This window comes from Crocodylus porosus, unplaced genomic scaffold (assembly GCF_001723895.1).
Source record: "Crocodylus porosus isolate Cpor-Errol unplaced genomic scaffold, CroPor_comp1, whole genome shotgun sequence".
Lineage (NCBI taxonomy): Eukaryota > Metazoa > Chordata > Crocodylia > Crocodylidae > Crocodylus > Crocodylus porosus.
This window is the reverse complement of record NW_017728949.1, coordinates 73,890,956-73,910,015: the sequence shown is the minus strand read 5'-3', so window position 1 is coordinate 73,910,015 and position 19,060 is coordinate 73,890,956. Positions and strand designations below refer to the sequence as shown.

General features: G+C 43.9%; 1 protein-coding gene across 3 annotated transcripts in view; it reads left to right on the top strand.

The window, feature by feature from the left end:
• Positions 1 to 19,060, top strand: part of GTDC1 (glycosyltransferase like domain containing 1) — a 293,667-nt gene that overhangs the window by 131,523 nt on the left and 143,084 nt on the right. The window contains exon 1 of one of the 3 annotated variants that reach the window (XM_019553902.1): positions 9,209 to 9,295. The exons of the other annotated variants lie outside the window; for them this stretch is intronic. The gene's annotated coding sequence lies outside the window, so the exon portion shown is untranslated. Of the gene's footprint in view, positions 1 to 9,208; positions 9,296 to 19,060 lie in introns of those variants that run through there. 3 annotated transcript variants of the gene reach the window in all.

The following is a 19,060-nucleotide window of genomic DNA, read 5'->3' as shown; positions in this document are numbered from 1 at the left end:
ATTTAAAGACCAGATGAGCTAAAGCTGGGTTTAGTTAAACTATGTGTGAGCTTCAAAGCTTATAGAATAGCATCCTTTTTTAAAATAAAATTTATTTTATTAAGAACACCTGCACCAAGTTCTTAAACAGTGAGAACATATATAGATGTACATTACATTAAATATATGCCATATTTAACTCAGAAGGGGTAAAATTATTTTTGTAAAGTCAGGTATGTAGGAATGTATAGCATAGTATGTTCTATCTCATTTACCCACGTAGTGTGTAAGAAGAGAGTTATTGTGCTTGCTTGCTGTGTACACTTAAAAGCCTATCTGACCTCCTTTTTCAGGTAAAATATCAAATGAAGACAAAAGGGAGTTGTCCTAATAAAAAGGGCAAAATGGGTGTGTGGTTTATGGGTTGGAGGTAGAGAGCTATGAGTAATTTCCTTGGTTTGTTTAGAGTTTGTAAAAGAACTTTAATTTTTTTCCTTAAGAAAACTAAGATCTGTTGCATTTTTGAATGATTCTGAACATCTGTTTATTAAAATACTATACTGAGAGCATATAAATTGACACAGTAAAATAATTGCATAGACTATTGTGGCACTGGATGCGGTGACAACCAACACAGAAATTATGTTGCTTTAGGTTTTGAGTTTATTTAGGGTTTTTAATTTAACTGTTACATATGAAACAGTGCTGGATTTAGTACATTGAAAATGTATGCACTCAATTTGAGTAGTAAAATAAAGATTGCTAATAGCAGAATATTATAATTTATTTTCTTACCTTAAAACCAAATTTATAAAGAATGAATGATTAGAATATATTTTTAAGAAGACGGTGCTACAGGTGCTTGTCTTAATTAACGTTGGCATGGGTGACTTTTTGGATGGAATTACAGTCTTATGAGAGAAACCAGAGATGAATTATTTCTTAGTACGATTGGGGATTTTCCTCTCATTTGAACCCTATTATGGATTTGACACAGTCCATGAGGGTGGAAGAAAAGTTTCTCATGGACTTGATTCTATAAACCTTTATTTTTCAGTTGTTGTTACTTGTGTGAATAAGGACATCTGTCTTGAGTAAGTTCATGAACCTGCAAATGTATTTCATACATTTCTTACAGGACACACTTTTGGATTCAGATTTATTTGAGTTCTGCCCAATTGTTCAATGAATAGAGTTACACGTCTAATTTCTGATGATACATTTGGCTGTTTACTTCATATTATATGTAGCTTGTATGAGGAAATCCTGTTTTAATATCTTACTGGTGAGTTGCTTTCTTACCTTGACCTCCCATGGTCCCTTGTGTAGAACCAGATTTTTTTCAAACAGTTTTTACAGTACCATCCTTCCTTTCCTTTGCATGCCACATCAGGACCAGGGCCAGGGTTAAAAATAATCTGTGAAACAGGCAATACACCAGGCTGTGGCTATGCTAGGAACATGTTCTGCCCTGAAGTGGCAGGGCTGCCATTTACTATGGCTAGTAGTAGTCTACTCTTACTTTTCTTTGGATGGATTCCTCCTACCATAGTGTCAGCCTGTGATTTAGTTGGGGGCTTCCAGAAGTCTTCCCTGAGGTGGCAAGGCCCCCCCCTACAAAAGTTCATTGGATGTAATACACTTGCAACACACACTTGAATCATAATTTTAGAATCATAATTTACAAAAAAATACAGCTGAGAACCTAAAGCTATCACAAAATTCAAGGAATTAGGACCATGAGGAATATATCTAGGCCTTTATTCAGTTCTTCCTTAAGTAATTTCTACTTTCAGGTGTATGGCAAGTGTCACTATATATTTTTTACATTGAATGCCATGCTGAAATTCCTGTGTACAGCTATAGGGTTGTTGGTTGTAGCCATGTTGCTCTAAGGACATAGGCAGACAAGGTTATTTGAGTATATGTACCCCAAGAACCTTGTCTGCCTGTGTACAGCTATGGATTTTTTTTAGAGAAAAATGGTTAGTAGTACTGTGTTTCTCGGATTAGAATTTGTTGTCCAATTCCTTCCTAAACTAAATGAAGCAGAAACAAAGATTCAAAGCCAGATATCTCCCCCATCTTATGCAAGTGCTATAACTAAGGCTATAGGATCATGCTTATACTCCCTGGCTCAGTGGATATTTATTTATCTATAGTGCAACAACTCAACTCCAACAGGAGAGACTGTGGGTGCCTATACATGTGCTCCAATGCATTCTAATTAGAATGCTCTAGCATTGCCGCAGCATCATGTGTATAAGCCCCTGTAGGTTTAAAAATAGCTGCTGGGGTGCTTTAAGTAAAGCTTGTTGAATGAGCTTTAGTTAAAGCATCCCGTTCTCTGGAAACTGCTCTAATTAAAATTCCCCCTCTCACCTCCAAGCACATGTATAGGCACCCTAAGTGTGTACAACCCTAGAAAAACCTTATATCTCAGTAGTCACAATTATTATCTTAAAAGTGTGAGATCCAAATTCAAGTCCTGCTCATAATCAGGCAGAGAAGGGGATTTTATTTTGGATTTAACACCATTTAGGTCAGTGCTGTAACCATAGGGCTTTAGAGCAGTGGTGTTGAATGTTTTCTACCAATGGGCTAAACCTTCAAATCTGAAATGGGCTGAAAGTGGCATAGAAAAGCATTATTGTTCTATACTTTAGCATATCCTGCTACTAAGTATTTCAAGTAATATTAGAAAGGAAAACTCACATTTTAGGTTTGCTAATACAAACTATAAAGTTTGCTATTCTGTAGTATTATTTTAAATTTTATGAAAATAATTAAAATTTAGAATCATTACAAAAAGTAATTATAATAAGACCAACCATCATATTACACAAGATAATTAAAGAAGTCTTTCAGCTGAGAGATGATGACTTGCCCTGTACCTTACTTTAGCTCCCTGTGCTTCCCGAGTTTTTTAGAAGCATCTCTGGAAGGGTGAGCTGTGTGTTTTGGGAACACTGTGGGAGTGGGACCATGCTCTGCCCCAGAGCAGGGTGGCTTTCTTTGAAATAATATTTTTAACCCCTCAGGGGCTCTGTCCAGCCCTGTGCTGTGCCAGAGCCCCATGGCATGTGTTCATGGGGGGGCTGCCAAGGGCAGTTCTTCACTGCCTTTCCCCAGCTACCAAAGTTCTCACAGGGCCCTGTTGCCTTCCTCTACTCCCCCTGCCTACTGAATTCAGCAGAAGGGAGAAGAGAGGCCAAGCAGCAGTGGCAGCGTTTAGCTCCTGTGCTCCAAAGCCACATGAAACATCTGAGCTCACTGGCATGTCAGTGCAGGTAAACACTTCTGCTGCTCATGCTTTCCTTTCTAATGTCCTTTTTCACTGCTGAATTCGGTGGCGGGGTAAAGGAGGGGATGCATGGTAGGAACATTGCGCTGGCATGCTGATGGTAGGCTGTTTGCACTGGCTTCCTGGGCCGCATTTGGCCCAGAAGTTAAGCAGCACTGCTTTAGAGTAATGGTGCAAGGAGGTAGTGGGGGAGGAAGACAGGCAGTGAGACACAGGCTCCTCCTTGGTTTTGTGCATTGTGTCTAAGTTAAGTGTCCTTGTGAAACTAGCCCACAAATCAAAACATTTTGCTTCTGAAGTAGCAGAGGGAACCCTTGATGATTTTGGATTTTTTCCAGCCAGAATTGTTCACTAAATTCAGCTCATACTTGCAAATAGTTTTGAACGCCCTGATACTGCAAATCATTTCAGCTGTGAATAAATGATCAGCTAAAAAAAATTCCAAGTTCCATTAGTAAGTGGGACCCTGGGTACTAGGAGGTTTTCAGTAAAAATGGCAGCTGACCCTTTTTAACCAAAGAAGTATGAATTTGTAATATACTTGTAGCCCAAGTACTGGTTTGATGCTCACCTTACAGTTATTATTGTCATCTTTGTCGTTGTGTTCTTTTTCCTTCTTCCTTCTTGTGTCCTTGTCATAAATGAGATGTACTTCCAGACTCTTTCCATTGCTGCAGCAAGGTACTCCTTTGTACAGATCTCGCCAAGGAGTCAGCAAATAAGCAAGTGCTCCCTAGTCTGCACTTCACCACACTTTTGTATATTCATGAAATTAGATTAGCCTCATTTGGTCATGTTTCTTTTTGATCATTCAGGTTGCATGTGCAGGCAATACTGGCATTACCAAGGTGGCCTATCTAGATCTGGTTCTCTTGGAAGGTCCTTCTGGGGTTTGAGGTCCATTTCAGAGCATGTAACCTTTCTTCCTATAATCTCAGTCTCTCCCTGTCAGTCATTGTGTCCAAAGACTCAATAATGGTCTCAAAACTCTTTTGTGTTTTAAGCAATTTAGGTTGTGTGTAGGTGAAATGGGGGCCCTAAATTGAAGCAGTGGGTTTTTGAAAACACTACTTCAGTTTAGGGCCCTTTAAACACCTGTGTTGAGCACACACCCCACTGACTTACCTGCCTCTCTGGCGGTGGGCAGGGGAGGGTGAGCTGCCAGTGGGCTTTAGGGGTGGTTGGTGCTTCCCTCTGTGGCAGTAGCAGCTGTCCCACCAGGCAGCACCCGCCCACAGGCATCGGGCTTGGGCAGTTCTGTGGGGCACCACAGCTGTGGAGGGAAGCACCAGGTCCCCATGTAGCTCAGGCAGGCAGGCAGTCTCTGTGGGGGAAAAGAAGGCTCGCTGCCTTCCTGGGCTGCTGCCAGGCTGCCTGCAGGGCTTCCTGCAGAGCCCCTGAGCTGCATGGAGCCCGGTACTTTGCTTTGCAGCTGTAGGGGCAGCAAACTAAAACTCCTCGGAGGAGTTTTAGTTTGCTGCACTCCAAGTAATTTAAGGTGCAGTATGCTGCTGAATTTGCTACAGCAACTGTAATTAATATGCAGTATGCAGCTGACACGTGCAAACACCAATATCATTAAAGCAATGTAAAAGCATTTAGCCCACTTTAAAGTGTTGTGCACACATGCCCCTCATTTCGTCTGCACACACCCTTAATTACTTCTGCGTGAGCATGCCTGGGGTTTTCCATCTGCCATGATCTTTCTTTCTGGCTTGCTACCTTTATTCTGATATCAGGTGGTGCAGTGTCAGCTAGGCTATCTTTTGGTGTCGATTATGTCATGACAGCTGTCATCAGAGGTGACCTGAGTAGGGTGTGGGGCCCGGGGCAAATCAGCCTGTGCAGGGCCCCACCCCTGGACACAAGGAAGCCAGCAGCGGATTCAGGCGGGGAGGGGTGTCGAGTGGCTGGAGGGGCTAGATTTGGTGGCGGGGGGAGGGGTGCTGAGCAGCTGGACATGAAGCTGGTTGCAGTGCGGAGTTGCCGCGGGCACTCCACCCAGCTCTGTTGGGCCCCTCCAAAGCGCGGGGCCTGGGGCAGTTGCTCTGATTTGCCTTCTCCTCCCCCCCCAGGACGGCCTTGGTTGTCATTTAGAACTGGGTCTATTTTCTTGGCCTGAACTGATTGTTCACAAGGCAATAGCAGTGGTTCATAATGTAGCTGGGTTTGCGCCTTACTTTGAGGTGACCAACTTTCAAAGTATGTTATTGCAAGCACTGACTTTCCCTTTCATCTTCTCTATGTGTGCTTTGAAGGTAAGTGTTCGGTCCAGTGTCCAAGTACACAGAGTTCAGGTGATTCCATCACAGGTTATGTTTATTTTCCACTTGGCTTCTCTGTCATGTAGATGAAAAGGTGTGACTTGTGTCTTGGTTAGGTTGGTATAAAACTGGTTCTTATTATAGTAATTGGAGAGGTTTCTCAGTGTGCATGTCAATCTGTTCTTGACAGTGATGAAGTCCTTCTCTTGTGATGTGATGCATAGATCATTAGCACCAGAGCTGACCTGAGCAGGGTGCGGGGCCCAGGGCAGATCAGACTATGCAAGGCCCCACCTCCACTCCAATTCCATGGCCTTAGGATCCAAAGAAGTTGCTGCTGCCATCAGTGGCAGGGGTGTGTGGGTGGGGAATGAGCAGCTGGTTGTAGAGCTGCTGCTTCGTCCAGCTCCACAATGCTGCTGTTCCGGAGCTCCTCAAATTACTCTGTATGGGTTGGTCATTGGTATAAATGTTAAAAAGGATCAGTGCTAGCAGGCTACCCTGTGGCAGGCCATTTGTCATCTCCACCAGCTCTATTTCTCACCTCATTCTGTGTAAAAGCATCTATTCTCCAAAAGAGATTGGATGAGCTGCACTAGGTGGTAGGCATGTGTCATATTGTAGACTTTGTCAAGCATGTTATGGTGGTTGACTGTGTTGTATGCCAGCAGTAGGTCTAGAAACACAGCACCTGTTATCATCCCTTTCTTGAATCTATCTTCTATTATTTGACTAGTGCCAGACTTGCCTGGTCTAAAATTGGATTGTTCTGGTATTAGATGTTGTTTGATATGAGGTGAAAGGCAATGGAGAATAAGATGTTCGTAAAGCTTATAAAGGTGGCACAGAAGTGACACTAACCTAAAGTTCTCTGGGCCAGAGGCATCCTTCCCTGGCTTTAATAGAGCTATGAAAAGCGTGTTGCCGTAATTTTGGTATTCTAAGGGTTCATGAGCAATTATGAAAAAGGTGAAATACCTGTAAATTGGTTGCAGAATCAAAGTGTTTGATATGCTCTGTGCATATGTCATTGAGTCCAGCTGTTTTGCTGTTCTTCAGGTAACTTATTCTGGTGTCAAGTTCATTGTATATGGCTTGCTAAAATGATTTTCTTCCAGATCAGTTTGCTGTCTAATTCGTATTTTAGGCTGTTTGTTTGAAGCTTTACTGTTGAGCAGAAGTTGGTGAACCACCTGCTTAGTTGTGATGTTGTGGTGTTGCTGTACTTTCTTTGAGTTGTTACTCAGCTTGCAAATGGTAAACCATGCTTTCCTGCTAGTGTGGGTCATATCTAGTCTTTTGATCAATTCTTTCAATTTCTGTCACCTTTCTTCTTAGAGCTTTTTACTTAGGACTGTCCCTGCCACAGTAGTGTCTTCTGAGAAAGCATTATTGTGCCAAATTCATTAATTAATTTAGCAGAAAGGGGCAGGTAAGATGGATTGGTCCAGCCTCAAAACTAGATTTATTAAACAGTTAGGGTCACTAGCACACAACTATAACAGAAGAGTGACATATTTACATTAGACTTTCCACACAGATGCCTTCTGCCAGATACCTTCTTCATCAAAGCCTGGGGTCTTCTCTGACTGGTGCCTGGATTCTCAAATCACTAGTATAACTGGTGTGCTCAGCTGCTGGGAGACTTTGCTTATCACTCTAGTTCTAGTTCTGGTTCTGGCTAGTCTCACAGAAACCAACCAACTGTTCAGTGGAGACTTTGCTGTGTCAATCATTCCATCAGCACAGGGATTCACTGGTCTGGCCCTGGAGTGATCTAACCACTCTCACAGGAAATCAACCATTCAGCACAGAGCAGTGACCATACTCCATGGCTCAACACCTCATCAACTCTCAGGCACACAAACAGATGTGTGAGTTAACATGGACTCAGATGGATGTGCCGCACGTGGATTTAGACTTGCACTCTCAGATGCACACAAACTCAGATATGTGCAACGACACTTCTGCAGCATTTTTTATAGCAGTGGGTGCTTGGTAACTTGTCACCTCTTCATTATCCAGTCACACATTGGATATTCCAGTTGCCTTGACGACCAAGCCTTTCACTCATCTAAACTGCATCAGTCTTTCCCTCTTTTCTCCCTCAACCAATTATTCCCTCTCTTGCTGCTTGCACTTTGACACTTCTTGTTGTTTGTCATGGGATGGGGTCATGTAGGATGGCTGTGATCTCCCCAAGGCCCCCTTACCATGCCAAGTTGGCCAATGGGCACCTTCAATTCTCACCTGCCCTGTCTTTGATGGAAAATATATAGTAGGGAGGCTGCCTTTACATCCTCTTGGACACAGTTTGCTGTACTCTCTGACCCCGTGGACTCCCGGACCGCTGGTGGGTCCCACTCCAAGATAGATGTCACAACGGGTGTTTTGGGGAACCCTAGCCTTATGGGCTCCAACCACCCTTTTACCATGGCGCAAGCCTCGCTGATGGTACTGATGTTGTTTGGTCTGAGCCTTGTTATAATTTGGCCCCCTTGTCCACCCTGGGCTCTCCGTGGCCCTGTCTCGCTTGGTGCCTCACTGACGCTTGGGCTCTCCATGGCCCTGTCTCGCTTGGCACCTCACTGGCACTTGGGCTCTCTCTGGCGCTGGGGTTAGTGCGCCCCTAATGCTGTGCCCTCTCTGGTGCTGGGGTCTTCCATGCTGCCGTAGGTCCCTTGTGAGGCTTCCTCCATCCCCTAATAGCCTCACCCAAACCACTGGTATTGTGGAACAACAAGCAAAACACAAGCCCTTGGGCTATAACATAATACAAAAGACAAGGGTGTGCTCTGTCCCTTTAAGAGCATCGAACTACATCCCCGGTACTAAGTCTCTAGTGAGCAAGGATACCTGCAGAGCTTATGGAGCCCCATTAGCCCTGGATGCAGCATATTAGGCGATTGTTACGTTACTGGGCACTTCCTTCCTGGATGCTCCTTCCCCTCTGGCTGCCAGCAGGGAGCTGACTTGCCTGGTCCTAGCCCTGGGGTTTATATATGAGCCAGGCCCTGGCCCTTCTGGTCAGCTGACCACTGGCAGATGTGGACCACTAGCTCATTCTGGCTACCCTGGTAACCAGCAGCTGGGGCTTCCAACTCACTGCTAGGGCTCTTCCCCTAGCAGTTTCAGCTCTTCAAAGGAGCAGGGCACCCCAGTGCCCTATGACGTTGACAATCATCTTTAAGTCAATTAAGGGTCAAAATGAACCATTGTGCATACTCAATCATGGAAAAGTAGGACAGAGGTTGAAAGTTCATGTCCTCTAGGTGTTTCTGAACTAGGCCTCAACTGTTTATGCTTAATAACAGAAGAGAGCAGGCATGCAGAAACAAAAACCTGGGGTCTACAAGATCTCTTCAAAACATTTGCTGGTATTTTTTGTATTCAGCTGCTAGTATGGGAGTAAGCCCAGGTATATACTTAGTTCTGCATCTTTGAGATATGTACCTCTTCAAGGTTTTGCACAGTTTCACATAAAGGTCGTAGTTGTCCAAGACTTGTTCAATGTCACTTTTTGTCAATGTTCAGAAAAGCCTCTCTGTTCTAGTTTCTTAAAATTGAAGCATCTGTGTATTAGTATTTGGAGTTACAGCTGCTGTTATATTGATAGCAGTTGGTCTGTGCTGTGTGAGGGGAATAGGTTCCAATATGTCTTTTTTGTGCATAACCTCTATATTGCTATTAACAAAGCTGAGGTCTGGCTTATAGCTTTGTCTCCATCAGGAGCTGCTCAAAGACCCAGGTAGTTAGCTTGGAGTCATGGATCAGGCTTAGGTGGTGTGCCTTGGTCCACCTCTTGGCCAGGTTGCCATTCTCATCATTTTCACTGTAACCCCATGTGACACCGTGGCTATTAAGTTACTGTACTTTTTTGTGGTCTGTGTTTCCTGGGGTTGCAACTGCAAAATGTTTCTCTGGAGACTTATAAATGGGTGTTATTGAGATGTTGTCCATATCAGTGGTCAAGATTTCAACGTCATTTTGTTCTCTCATTGATGTTGTGTTGATGATAAGCTCTGGTTTTATGAATATAGTGCTGCAGTATTTTTTGTGCTGCATTTCGATGGCTAGTTTCATCCCATGGATCAATGGCCTAATGCTGTTTGGCCCTCTGTCTCTTGGAGACAGAGCATATGACCATTGTAGTTGGTGCAAATCCTGGAAAAAATGTCCTGTTTAACTCTTGTGAGTCCCTCTTTGTTTACAGAGATGACTGTCAGTGCTGGCTTTGTAAAGGTCCATGTTTGTGACATAGCAGATCAACCTTTTATGAGTTAGAGGTTTGCATTATATATGTTTTGAGATTGTTGATGACAAAGTAAGCAAGCTTCCCTTGGTTAATTTTATTATTATTATTATTAATAATTTAAATTAGTAAATTAAACCAAATGATTCCCTTGGATAATTTAAATGCACCTTACTATGCATCCTTATTTCTAATCCTTTCTAGTCCCCATTGCTATGTCCAGATGCACTGTTGCTCTTGGACCCAGGAAATACTATTTTCCTGAACTATTTAACCACATTCTTTCCCCTACGCTGACTGCTTTGTAACAGTGACAGCCTTTATTAGACACTCATATTGACAGTTCTTGCATGTCAGACTGTTGAGCCCTGGGCATATAAACTGCTTTAAAGTGCCATTAAGAATTGGAAGAAGCAAGACAATACAACAGAGAATACCGGATCTACCTATTTGTGCCCAGATACAGCAAGAAATATCCAGACGCACCTTTCTATGGATACATCAGAAAAGAAACTTCAGCTCTTACATTTACCATAATTTAGGGGAATTGCTTATAATTTAGGGGACTTGTTTATTTTTCTTATATTTAACAGGAAGAATATGAAGTAGAAAATCAATTAAATATCTGTCCGCCAGAGCACAAGATTACATACAAATCCTTAATTTTAAAGTTACATTCTTTCCTTTCTTTCAGCTAGTACATAAAGGTATATAAAGAAAATCAATCCCACAGGATTTTTTTTAATAATTATGTTTTCCCACCTCCATGCAAACTGATACTACATACATTCCAAGGTAGATTTGGAAAAGTATGCTGTTTGGAGGTATTGACCAAAAGTACTACTCTGATCCAGTTCAATGTTTGCAGAGGTTGCTAACCAACACCCAATAACTTTCTGTGATTGTTGTTCAAAGCTACAGGAATTCATGCATTCTTTTGCTATAGCAGATCAGTCATTTTCGTCATCATTGGCAATCCCCTGCAGTTGAGGATGATTGTCTTCCATGATTGCCTTATCTGTGGGTTTGAAGATGCCTGACAAGGCCTGCCTGAGATAAAGAGGTTCTATTTGCAACTCAGGCACATGTTTCTTTATGGGGTGGGTGGCACTGGATTTTTGGTTTGATCCATGAATGCTGTTTCTCCCACTCCCACTTTTTCATCTTCTGTTGTTGTCATAAAGTTCCAAAGAACTGAGATCTTTGCAGCAGACTCTTCCTTCATTTGGCATGGTCTTGCAGCAATAGTACCCCATGAGTTGATGTTGATGTTGCATTTTTTTCAAGCTGTCCTTGAGGGCATCTGTAACAGGGAACCCTAGCCCTGTTACCAGAAAGCAGGCCAGTCCCTTTAAGACCAGAACTTTCCAGGCACAGCCTGCTGGTAGGGTAGGGGTTAAAAGCTGAGCCTTGCTGGCTAGTCAGGTGACTGGAAGGGGGCAGGTCAGAAGTATAAAAACCCTGGGCTTGGCAGCAGTTCTCAGGTAGCAGCCAGGGGGAAAGGAGTTTGTGCATAAGAGCTCCATGGAAATGCTTGGTTGCCTGTCTAGCTGCTCTAGGGGGAACTTCTGATGACTTCCAGAGAAGCTGCAGCAGCCCCACAAGGAGGAGCGTAATAGACGGTGGGAAGCAGGAACATAGAGCCATGAAAAAATGTAAGCTAGCATATTGCCTTCTTTAATTTTTATTTTTTTGTGATTATAGCTCACATGGACTTACTGTTTGTGTTTTGACTGATGGTTTGTGGTCAAGGGGAGGGGAGGAGGAGACCTCATTAGCACCTTGGGGCACAGTTATAAAAGGCCAAAGGGCCTAGTCCACTAGTGGATAGAGCCATAAAGGGCCAGTAGCCTAGAGCTGGCTGCGGGACTTTGAAGCTGGGTCCCAGTAGGGGGATTTTGGCTAGTATCCTGAGCTATAAGAAAGGGACAAACCTGAGGAGGCAGAAGACGCAACAACTTGGCGTCTAGGGGCGCAGAGTAAAAGGGGGCCAGTAGGTCTGGCACCATAGTGGAAGCAAAAGGAGGGTCATGGGCCCAGAGAGGATTAAGGAGCTAGAGCCTCAGTCAAACCCTACCTGGTGGGTTTAAGCTGGTAGGCCTAGCTAGAGAAAGATGGGGGGCAAAGCCTGTGGTGGCTGAGAACCTGAACATAGAAGAACAATAGGCAGTCTCCCACTTGTACGAATATCTAAATAATATTTACATCAGGATGTGACAGGCAAGTAAAAGTGGGGTACAAGACGAAATATAGAAGTGAAGCATTAAGGGACTTCAAGGGTGCCCTCGTAGGCTGCTAAAATGCTGCTGGGGAGGTCAACCTGTTACCGCATCCTTGAAGCACTTTCTCTGCCCTCTTCCTGAGTGTAGGCCTTGACTGAGCTGAAAGAATAAAACTTGCTTCAGGGGTCTGGAGTTGGACATCTGGATGATGAGCCCAGTTTTTCTCCTGCCCAGGCAGGAGGTCGGACTTGAAGATCTACAAGGTCCCTTCTGACCCTACTTCTATGATTCTATGATGTGGCTGGCCCAGTCAAGTTGATGTCAGATGGTCATTGCCCTGATACTCATGGTATTTGTTTTGTGAGAGGTTACTAATATTGGTGCATCTGTTTATCGAGTGGATTCAAAGGATCTTCCACAGGCAGCGTTAATAGTACTTCTCCAGCAACTTGAAGTGTGTCCTGTGTTGCCCACATCTCAACTCCATACCATAAGGCTGAGATTACAACAGCTTGATAAACCATGACCTCGGTTTTTAACCTGATTGACAACCTTCAAACCCCTGTTTCCTCAGGCATCCGAAAGCTGCATTTCCACATTTGAGGCAATGTTGGATTTCTTCATCAGTGTCAGCCTTCTGCGACAGATGGCTTCTGAGGCACAGGAAATACTCAGCGTTTTCCAGAGTCTTAGCATAAATCTGAATTACTGAATCAGGGGACTGCTCATTTAGAGTTTATTAATGGGGAGTATCTTAGTCTTCTGTGTGTTAAGTGTCAGTCTCATTTTCTTGTATGCCTTGGTAAAGATGTCAACAATTGCCTAAAGATCTGCTTCTGAGTGAACGCACAAGACAGCATCATCAGTGTACTGGAGCTTGATGATTGAGGTTGGAGTGATCTTGGCTTTGGCTTAGAGTTGGCTGAGTTTAAACGACTTACCATCCATTTGGTAGTTTAGGTCCACTCTGACTGGAAGCTTGTTGGTGGTCAGATGTAGGTAAGAAATGTTGAGAAGAGAGTTGGAGTGATGATGCAGCCTTGCTTAATTCCGTTCTTAAGGGATCTTTGACATAACCATTACTGAGGACCGTTGTTCACATACTGTCATCTAGTAGGTCAAGAATAGTGATGTACAGTGAGTGTCTGTACTTCATAAGGATCTCCACAAAGCTTTCTGGTTGACAGAGTTGAACACTTTCATGAGGTCGAAGTAGAAATGTTTATGTTGTTCCTTGCATTTTTCCTGCAACTGGTGAACAGTGAAGATCCTGTTGGTTGTACCTCTTGATGCTCTAAACCAGTGGTTTCCAACCTGTAGTCTGTGGACCGCTGGGGGTCTGCAGATTATGTCTAAGGTATCTGTGAAACATTGCTGCAGTCAATCAGAAGGTATTCACATAAGTACACTTACAATTCAAAGGTGTCTGCATCTCCATTTGAAATGTTTTAGGGGTCCACAAATGAAAAAAGGTTGAAAACCACTACCCTAAACCCACACTGAGATTCTGGGAGGAGCTTTTCAGCAAATGGAAGGAGACAATTCAGGAGAGTTCTGGCAGTAATCTTTCCTGTGGTGGACCACAAGACAAACCCTCTAATTTCCGGAGTCAGACTTGTCTCCTTTTTTGAATACTTTAACATTCATGATGTCCTGGAGGTCATCTGGGATTTCTTCATTAATCCAGATCCTAAAGATGAGTGCATGGAGCTGTGATGTGAGCTCTTCTGCCTGCTTGAAGATTTCAGCTGGGATTCCGTCTGCTACAGATGCCTTGTCTTTCTTCATCTGCTTGATGGCTTTTCTCACCTTATCAAGGATTGGAGGGACTCTGAGATCATCTCTGACTAGTTGTTGCAAGATGAAATTGAGAATACTTTTGTTAACAACAGAGTTACATTTGAGGAGGTCTTCAAAATGCTCCTTTCAATGGGCATTGATGGCTACCCTTTCCTTGATCAGGTCTCCAATATCAATAATTCTCAAGAGGATTGGTCCCCTGAGTGTTTGGACCATAGATGGCTTTGGTTGCACTGAGGAAAGTGTACATATCATGGATGTCAGAGAGATGTTGAATCTCCTTAGCCTTATCTTGCCACCATCTGTTCTTCATATTTCGGGTAATTCTTGGGACCTGTGCCTTGGCTTGTTGGTAATTCAGTTTATTTTGCTTGAAGTTGATGTTCTGCCAAGCACAAAAGACCTTGTGTTTGTGATCAATCAGTGCTTGGATCTCCTGGTCATTCTCATTCTCATGAGCTGTTTCCTGGTAGAGAATCCAAGTGTCTCTTTGCATGCTCTAATGACAGTGGACTTGAAGGCACCGCAAGTGCTGCTGACATTCTCCCATTTCTGTTGATTTGAATTTGCTAGTTTTTTGTTGAGATGATGTTGGAAGATGTCTAGCTTGATTGGGCCTTTGAGTCCTTCAGTGTTGACCTTCCGTTGGCATTGCTTCTGCTCAGCTGTTGTGTGGGAGCCAGTTTGAGTGACATAATGTTGTACAATGTACATGTGGGTGATCAGTCCAGCTATCATCAGCCCCTATCACAGCTTGAGTGAGGTAGACATCTTTGTGATCACAGGCATGAACAATAAAGTAGTAAATCAAGTGCCAGTGCTTAGATTGCAGGTGTTGCTATGGCGTCTTGTTCTTGCTTTTCTGGTAGAACAGGGTGCTGGTGCTCATGCATCTATGTTCTGCGCATTTTATCAAGAGGAGGGTGCTGTTGGAATTAACGTTTTACACTCCTGCCTTGCCGATGGTTCCATTCCTGAGGTTAGAGTTGCTTTCAACGCTGGCGTTGAAATTGCTGAGCAGATTAAATCTGCCTCTCTCCAGAACATCAGAAAGGACTTGATCAAGGTCGGTGTAGAATTCCTTGCTGGTTTTGTCAGCAGTCCAGAGCCAGGGCATACACACTGATGACAGTGGTGTGGTGGCATCCTGCCAATTTAAGACGGAGAGTCACAAGGCGCTAATTCATTCCAGTAAGGAACTTATTGAGTTGCTTTCTGAGTTCATTCTAAATGGCAAAGCTAACTCAATGAAGTTGGTGTTCTCCTTCCTGTTTACCTTTCTAGAAGAGGGTATAACTGCCTCCCTGTTCTTTGAGCTGCTTATCTCCTGCTCACTGAGTCTTGCTGAGTGCAGTGATGTCAGTGTTGTGTTGCCTGAGTTCTTAAGCCACGAACGGAATACAGTGCTCTGGGCATTCACTATTAGGATTGTCCATAAGGGTCCTGATGTTCCATGTCTCAAAATTAATTGTCTTTGTTGATTTTGAGCGCAGATGCAGTTATCCAGTCAGGAAAATGGTAGGTAGACTATGTTTAGGGCACCTTTTCTAGCCTTCTCCCCATGTGAGGTGAACAGAGCAGAGCCTAAAGGGGGCTGCTCAGTTGCAATTACAGCTGCCGAATTGCACTCCTGCTGGCCAAGTGCTAGATGACCTTCTTGTAACTGCTGTCTTCATGCCACTTCTAGGAGCTTCCAGACCTCACAGTCTTGCTTGCATCATTTCTAGCTGGTTGCCAAAGGGCTTAAAAGATGTGCTAAAGCTGTTTTCATGGAAGTCTCCTATGCAAGGTTTCTTTTTCATGGAGAAGTTGCTGCACATCAGCTTCCACAGTTCTTGACAGAATGGGACCTTGATCCAATGGCAAGAAGGCCAAGACAACTGGAGATCTTGTTCTGCTGGCAGTCTTCATCTGCCTTTGCAGCCATTTAGATTCTCACATCTCTTTCCACCTGCTGTGCTGGTCAGGACTTGAAGACTCATGGCTGGGGGCTAGGACAGGCTTCTTACAGTAGTGGTGCATACTCTCCAGCACCATCAAAGGATATTATGTGGCTTTTTAGAAGGGAGAGCATTGCCATTTACTCCCTACCATGTCTTGTTCTTGGTCCATGACTGCTGCCACTACTTGGTCCACAACTGCTTATTCATCAGAGTTACTCCTACTTATTGCTCAGCTAATCTTCCCTAAAGGTCATTCCTTTATCTGTGGACACACTGCAGCACAGCTCTGCCTCCAGAATCATCAGCATTTACGTAAGTACAGTTTAAATGGCTTAAGTTAAGCTATTGCTGGGTGTCTGCAGATGTGTGCAGACGCTGCTTTGACATGCTGTAATTACTCGATTAATTGAGTCTTCTAGAGTGTGCCAATTAGTGCACCTCCAGCAACCTCTGCGCCTCGTGTATCAGCACTTCCATGCTTCAGAATGGCGGCAGGGGCATTTTAATTAATGTTTGTTTGATAAGCTTTAGTTAAAGTGTCTCTACCGCCCTTTCAAAGTTGCGGACACTGATACATGAGATGCTACGGGTGCTTTAATTAGAGTGCCCCCTTCCACTTCCAGACCGCATGTAAAAACACTCACTATTTCTTGATATGTAGTAGAATTGGATAGAACTGAAGTAAAAAAAAAAAAAAAGATAAAATAAGGAATTTGATTAAGTAAGACAACAAACTTTTTTTTCATATAAAGATGCAGGCGTTTCTGAAAGGAAGATATTCAGACTATAGTGATGAAGGCCATACAAATATATGAATAGATGCAAAGATACACAATTGAATAAGATAAGCAGTAGACATGAGCTAATGCTTTGGCCACTGGGTTGGGAGCCAGAGAATCATGAGTGCTACTTCTGTAGCCTTAGAGAAGCAATTTAATGGCTTGTCTTCAGTTTCTCACTCTGTAAAATGGGAATAATGAAGCGTACAGTGAGTGTACGAAGACTTTTTTCTTTTACTGTTAAGTGAGGCATTAGCAAGATGAACGGATACACCCTTATATATTAATGGGGGACAATTTTAATGCCTTATTTAATGCCAACAGTATAAAAAGAAACAGTTCAAGGGCACCCCCCTCAACTTTTCTAATTCTCAGGATGCTGGAATAAATGTTGTTTGTAAAACACTGGAAGACTAAAAGCATTATACATGTACAAATTATCATTATTAGTTTTTGCTGGATGTGCAAATCTCAACATGTCTCAAACTTGGCTGCAGTTTGCTTGCTGAGCAAATTGGGTTGGACTTCCAGAAGCAAGCTTTCCTGAAAAATTCCATGCGCTACCATTTCCCAGCTCTGCCGTAAGTGCTTGAGAACTTTTCTTATAATTTTGAGATTCAGTCAAGCATACAAAATAAGGGTGATTTCAGATCATTTAGAACCTTTCTAGAAAGTAAAGTTTGAGTCAAATTCTAGAGAAGGGTGAAAGGTTTTTTTTCCCCCAAAACCGATGCATCCCTGCTTTTTTGCAACGTGTAAATCCATGCTTTAAAAAAAAAGATTGTGTACTAATTAGGGCTGTCAATTAATTGCCATTAATGTGCGTGATTAATGCAAGAACAATTAACACATTATTTTTTAAAACACATTAATTGTGCACATGGTTTTTGAGCCCATGCCCAGGCTTCACTCCACCACTGTCACCCCCACCTCTGGGCCGCCCAGCAGGGCAGCGGTGGCAGTGCAGAGGAGTGGCATACAGCCAGGGTATGGACTCTGGGCAGCTGCAGCAGGAAGGCAGGGGGGAGCACACAGACACACACTAGAGGTGTACTGATATATCGGTCACCTACTGGGATGTTGCATGAAGGTGTCCAGCCACAGCCTGCATGTGGCCAGGAATGCAGCCCGGCGGCATGTACAGCAGTGCCCAGCTGGTAAGTCTGTGAATGGGAGGGGTGGGCGGGCAGATTGAGGCCCCTATGGTGAGAGAGGGAATGTGGGCAGGGACAGGGGACTGGAGTGAATGGGACCCTGGGGCTGGGGTGGGTTGTGGGATGGAGCCACAGGCACCTTGTCCAGGGGCTCCTTACTGCTGCATGCACCTCTGGGGGAGGCATGAGGGGCATGTGCCTCTCCTGCCCCGATTTATGCTCAGGGCAGAGGAAGGCTGTGGGCTGGGGCTCTGTACCCTGCTGTTTTTGCTCCAGGAGCTGCATGCTGGTCACGCCATGCCCCCTGCCCAGCTGGTGGCAGGAGGTATAACATGGTGTTGCGTGGGTCCCCAGGCAAAAGCAATAGAGTGCAGAGCCCCAGCCCACAGACAGCAGCCCACCTCTGCCCCGATTATAAATTCCAGGGGTCCATGTCCCCCCAGGGGTACATGCAATGGCAGGGAGCTATGTTTCCCCCCCACACCCCCTGGACAAGCCACCTGCCGTTCCATCCCATGACCCGCCCAGGTCCGGAGGTCCTATTCACTTCAGCCCCTACACCTGCCCCTGCCCCACTCCTTCCTTTAATGTGGGGGCGTCGATCTGCTCCCCTGCCCCTTCCTGTCCACAGAGTTACCTGCTGGGCACTGCTTTATATGCTGCTGAGCTGCATTCCTGTAGAGTTACCATATTTCCTGTTTCAAAATAGGGGACACCTGTGGGGGGAGGTGATATGGTTGTATGAAAGGCAATGATATGCCCCGCCACAGCCCCCCCCAGCCCTGCTGCTGCCCTTCACTCCTGACCCACAGTACCCCACATCCTGCCAGAGCATGTAGAAGTCCCTCCTCCCTGGGCTTTTCTTTGCATAATTTTGAATTTTAGATGTGTGATTAAAATTGCTATTAATTACGACTAAATTTTTTAATCACACAACTAATTACAAGCAAATTTTTAAATAATTTGACAACCCTAGTACTAATGCAGATCAATACTAATTAAATTATTATTTTTAACAACGCACCAGAGAAAAATATATGTAATGGGTTAATATTTTGCAAAATGTTGGAAGGCTGCTTTGTTTCCCAGTTAGCAGGGTTGGCCACTTTGTTTCAGAATTTTAAAGTACATACCTGTAAGATTTATATATTTAACATCTTTTTTCTTTCTCCAAATCCTCTGTTGCGTTTTTCTGGCATTCTCTGTCCTTCTGTTTAGTCCCCTATCTCCCAGTGTCAGCCATCCTAGATGTGACAGTTGTTGCAAAGCAAGCTGCCTTTCTTTCTACATGTGTTATTTTTTCTTCCTTTCTATTGGTGCTGGAGTTAGAGGCTTATGTTCCAGAAGCAAATGAAATAAAATG